We start from the raw sequence: 6,000 nt of genomic DNA, 5'->3' as shown, positions 1-6,000 counted from the left end.
TTTAACGGATGAAGATTGTAGAAATAGATCTTCCAACGGTCGGACAAATGAATCTTATGAAAATACTGCTGCAATGTTTTTTCAATAGGTGAAGTATTATCTTGTTAGAGTCCACTGGCAGTGGCAGCTGTAAATCAGACCCCTTGCTGTTGCTCTCTGTTGAAAACCTTTCACCTCCAACATTCTTTGCCAGGGAACCTGTCATTATTAGGACCCAGCAGTCACACTGAGCCTGGCCAGAAAAACTGCTAATTAAAACACTGAAAGAAACCACAACAACCAAACCTCTTCCAAACAAGCTAAGCCAGTCTAATACTAAGTGACAGCCAACTCTTGATGCATTCTGCTCTCAGTATTTTTATAATTTCCGGGATGTTAAATAATTCACAAAGTGGCCCACCTACTTTACTGACAATCTTGAAAAGCGATGATGCTCTTTTTGCATGTACTGGACTGGAAATGAAACTAAATGAATGGCATTGAAATAGTTTCAGTTTCCATTTGTTACAACATACTGTATATCATTTTAAAAGTATAACACATCATCTGGTCAACAAACGTTTCACCTTCAAACAGAGGCTCTTGTCTTCCTTACACAGAGGAGCAGACTGCTGCATTCAGACAGACAGCTCAAGCAAAGCATTTAGATAAAGGAAAGCTCTCAGTATTCACAGTACATCCTGACCATCCATTGAACTACTACCATGAATGATATTGATTAATTGATGCACAATCACTTTACATGTGTTTCTTCACATCATAAAAGGTTGGCCAGTCAGTCAGTCAGCCAGACCCGGACTGATAGAACCTTGCTCTAATTAGAAGCACTGCACACTGTGCGCCGACACAACTGATTACTTGACTTTTTTCCAACATGCTGTCTCTGGTGAACTCTTCTTTTGTTGCCTTCTTTTAAGCCAGTACATAAACATGCACAGGTGGCAGCTCTTAAGGTCTTTCATTGTGTAGTAGAATGCAATGTGTATGGAAAGGTCAACTTTTTTAGATCATGTAAAAAAACAGTCTGGTGTTGGTTGAGCAACAAGTGTGTGGCCTGAGTGTTGTATCACTATTCTTTTTTGTATTAGAATTGTTCAAAAATATGTGAATAATTATGCAAATATGTCAATTTCTAACTAATTATACGTACAGTACATTTGCATCTCTTAAACATTTTTTTTTTAACTATTGGTGTCCAAGATCTTTACAGGACAGATTGTGGATACAGCCTATTTTCATTTTATAACTCAAAAAACACCATGTACAGTTCTTAAAATTGCATTTTTTTTCATGTTTCTCTTCTTTTCATGTTTTTTTTTAAATCATAAATTAGACAAAGTACAACATATGAACAAATCCTTTTCTAATAACCTTCAGAATAGCGCTAACAATGATTATGGAACGTACGTCAATGACTGATGTAAGTGCTTTGGAAGTTGAGATTTTTTGTGTATTGAAAAAAAAAAACAATGTTGAGATAATGGCCGTCAAAGATGGTTGTACAGGAGAACAGACACAAACAGACAAAGTTTAGTCAAATAAAAACCTAAATGTGCATTTTATTAATAGTATGAAATTAGATATTGTGGATGCTATTGAAGCAAAATAGACAAAAATCTCAAAATTGACCAGTGCTTGAAAAAACGATATTTTCGCCTGCAGTGTCTAGCCTCAGAGTTATTGGATGACAAGCCTCTCTTTATCTTATCTTATTGTGTGACATGGAGCTGCTTGGAGTGAACCAACACATGATGGGCTCCTCATCCTCCTCTCATGACCTTTGACCTCAGAGAAATCCACACATACACATGGTTGTCATCTCCCTCACACCAAACATCCCTTTCTAACCCACAGCCAATGACAGCTGGCTCTACCATCGGCTGTATGGAAGCATCTTATGACATCCTCTCATGACTTACCCAGCTAGCCGTTTGCTATACCTACTCACTTACGTAGGTGGAAAGCAAAAATAAGGCTTCTGAATGACATCACTGTAATATTGAGCTTCATTGGGTGAAATTCCACCAAGAGTCGACCAAAGAAGGCAATCAGTGAAAGTAGAGCTCTGATTGGTCCAGAAGAGGCTGGTATATACAGCTCAGCTCAGCACCCTCTTCCTTACAAGCAGATACAAGCTGCCACTTTGCCCAATGACCACATGAAATTGTGATCAGTTCTGTGTTGCTTTATAGTGATGATACCTTGAACCTTGAACAACACTGTGTAAACATTTGTTCTTATTGTCCCTCTCAGATCAAAAGCGTTCATTCGTCACATGGGCAACAGTTACAGCCGCAGTCTTTGGCAATGCAATTCTTGAGTCTCAGGCTCACTTCAACAATGCCATGTACAGTATGAAAGAAGAACAATGTATAAGAGAAACACACAATGGAAGTGAGTAGTCTGAGACCTTGATAAACACAATAATAGAGCAAGACATAGTGCGAACAAGATGTACCATACCATACTATAAATAATAAATACATTCAAATGAAATGTACTAGGGCTGTCAAATTAACACGACTAATTAAAAAGACTAATCACGCTTCTATAGTGCCCTTTGACCCGGTGTAAAAGGGGTGAGACGATAGCGCAGAGCATCTGTGGGCAGGGCCTTACGGGAATAAAGAGTAAAGAAAGAAGCAGGAGAAAGGGGCAGAGGGCTCTATGGATGTGTTATGGGATGCTTCGGGCAAATAAGCATGACGGTAGGAAGACATCTTGTGTTATTCTTCGCAGTGTCTGTGCATTATTGATTTAGTGGGTGCCTAATTAACCATGTAGGTTCAAAACTCTCAGTATCTCTCAATCTTCCTTTGTTTGCTAGCCGCCTCGTCTCTCGCATAAACGGACTCCCGGGGGCCTCTACGAATAGTCTTTTTTGCATAGGAAATTTAATTTAAACAAAATAATCCCCCCCTTCCCCATAAAGATAATAAAGAACTCATAAAAGACCAACATCATAATAGTTATATTCGTAGCCCATAATTTACACAATAAAAAAATAAAATGCCAACTTCACATTTAATGAAGACTACTGGGGGCAGTTCATTTCAACATCAACGTAAGCCTCTTTTTCACATGTGAATTGGGATTCAAGTGGCCAAGTCCCATCTAAGTGATTCTCACTCTGTTGGCGACAACCTGATTGAAATCAACAAGACAAGAACGCATGGATCGATCGAGCGCTTGTTGTAGTCCATTTTCAGGAAAATAGTGTATTTTCACACCAGAGACTCACGACAGCGATACTCTGTGTCGCAAAATGACGTCGTTTAGGAAAAGTGGAGTCGAATTCATTTTAAACAGTGCTGTCTTTTCCTATGTTCGAAAGGAGCACCTTTTCATCCCTCCTTGACCCCGATGAAGGAGGCTTAAAGGTTAGGAGATTTGACTATTCGTAGAGGCCCCCATTCCCTGTGACTCTTCCTAGCCTATGCTAGACAGTCGTCATTTAGCCTGCTTGTTTTTTTGTGGTTCTTAGAGAGAGAGAGAGAAAGAGAGAGAGAGAGAGAGAGAGAGAGAGAGAGAGAGAGACACTGTAGGCTACAGCTGTTTATTTTAAAACAGGCTTAAAAGTGTCATATAAGTATGCGATTATACAATTTTTTTTTGCACACTTTTTAATCCCTCCAAAAGTTTTTAAATCCATACTTACAATGTGTGTAGTAATTCTCACCAGTGTATATTGATTGGGAATCAAATGAATGCATTTACTTTATGATATTATTTCAAATCCAAAGGAGGGCAATGAGCAATGAATTGGATGTTCAATAATGATGTATGTGTTATGATAGCCCGGGAGTGCCGCCACGCCCACATGCCAACAGGGAGACAGACACATGGAATACAAGAAGGAGAGACAGACAAGGGAAAAGGAGAAGGAAAGACTGCCGAGCCGCGAGTCATGTATGATGTATTAATATAATTAATTAATACATAAAGGAACATGCTGGTTCTCCACCCTCTCTTCATTTGCCTCAAACTGCTTGATAATAACAGACTGAATGTTAAATCTGAGAGGTGTCAGGAAAAAGCATTGCATTCAAACGGAGTCCCTCTAAAGTCAATAATAGTGATTTTCCATCACATTCAATCTGATTGCAATGAGGCCTGCATAAGAAAACAGAGCCAGGTTACTGATGGAAGATTTCTTTCTGTGTGCGATGATAACTAGATAACTTATTCCTCAAACTTTTCTAATCTTATCAGCGTTCACAACTGCATTTTGTTCTTGTACCATGGATACTTCTGCTCAGTGTTATCCATTAGAGCCTATTAGAAGACTGGAGAATATGACGCTGCAGTGATTCAAGTGCTGGTGAATACAGACAGGGTAGTTGAATACGACCAAGGTTGGTCCCAAACAGACAAGGTTAAATACACCCTGAACAGCCCAATGAAGCATACCAAGAGCAAGAACATGTGTAGTAGTAGTAGAAAACTGTATTGTCCCCGTAGTGCAGTTGGGTTTGCGGCACAGTCGCACTTCCTGACAGAACATCAGACATATGACACAGACAAATAGTCCATACATCAGACACCGACAGACATAACATGAAGAACATACAGTACACACTACAATACACTATACACAATTGGGTATGACCAGGCCAGCTGGACATCTAGCTTATTTTGGACTTTTGATTTAAGGCTTTTATGGCTTGTGGTACAAAAGAGAATTTGGATCTGTACTTGGTCGTAAGGGGTAGGCAGAAACGACGACCAGATAAAAGTACTTTAAAATGGGATGCCCGGGGGTGTGTACCTAGCAAGCCTCAGTGCCTGAGGCATGAACTACAGTTCATGCATGGGTTATCTGACAGTGCTTCCCTCAGGTGCTTTCGGAATTGGGGTTGTATCCATCTATCTATCTGTCTAGAATAGATCCCACACACACACACACACACACACACACACACGCACACACACACACACACGCACACACACACACACACACACGCACACACACACACACACACACACACACACACACACACTTGTTCACTCATCATGATTCAGATTCCACTATTGAAGGTTACCCCTTTGCTTTTCACCTTTAAACAGTGTGAAGGAAGTTCTTTTAAGGTTGAGGTCAACTCAGATGGAAGAATATTTCAGGAGACTTGGATGAATTATGAAGCGATATTTATTTGGGAGAACGGAGGAATGTGAGCCATGGGGTAATGTGAGACACCCCCTGTATCTAGGCAATGGAACACATTTTTGGTCATGTGAGATATATGTTTTCAAGCCCCTCTCATTTCCCCTTGGTCATGAAAGAGAGCACCACATGGTGATGTTGCAAGCATGTTTATTTTTTTTTATAAAAATGTCTTTTTTGCATGTAAAAGTAAATTTTCTTGCTGTCAACTTAATCGATTGTTGTGCCAAAGCAAATTAATTCAGGTAGAAAAACTTCTATCATAAATGTTGATGAACTACCAACACATGAAACCATGTGATGATGATAACTGAAGATTAGCCTGATTTGCTGAGAGAGGTAGTTTTTTCTCAAACTGTGGCAGTGGGGTAAAGTGAGACAAATGCTGTGGGGTAAAGTGAGATAGTGTCTGTGCCCTCTTTTAATGAATCCATTATATTTGAGGTAGCAAGGAGACTAGTTTGAATAAGACAAAAGACAATGTGGGCTGGAGGTGTGGGTTGATGGTTGAAGGGGTATCAGCAAGGGCATGGTTTGGCACGTATGTATGTGGGGGACAGGAGAGTGACCTTTAAAGGCCAGGACACACCGGCCCGATAATCGCCGTCGTAGAGTCGGGAGGCGGCGGGGACACGAATCTTTTTGGTGTGTGCCGTGAAATCGGTCGTCGTAGATGTCGTCGGGCTTCTAATGAGCGGGCAGTCTTTCAATTAGAGCAATTTGATTTGTGGAGGGCTAGCGAATCAGTGAAGGCCAGAAGTGAGGCGGGTAGCACAAACAGCTAACAACAGTTAGCCATCGTTTTAATGTGTTTGTTTGTTTGTTTCGTTCAGCGA

Source organism: Ammodytes marinus, assembly GCF_949987685.1.
Source record: "Ammodytes marinus genome assembly, chromosome: 13".
In the NCBI taxonomy this organism is placed as follows: domain Eukaryota; kingdom Metazoa; phylum Chordata; class Actinopteri; order Uranoscopiformes; family Ammodytidae; genus Ammodytes; species Ammodytes marinus.
Note: the sequence above shows the minus strand (reverse complement) of the source record.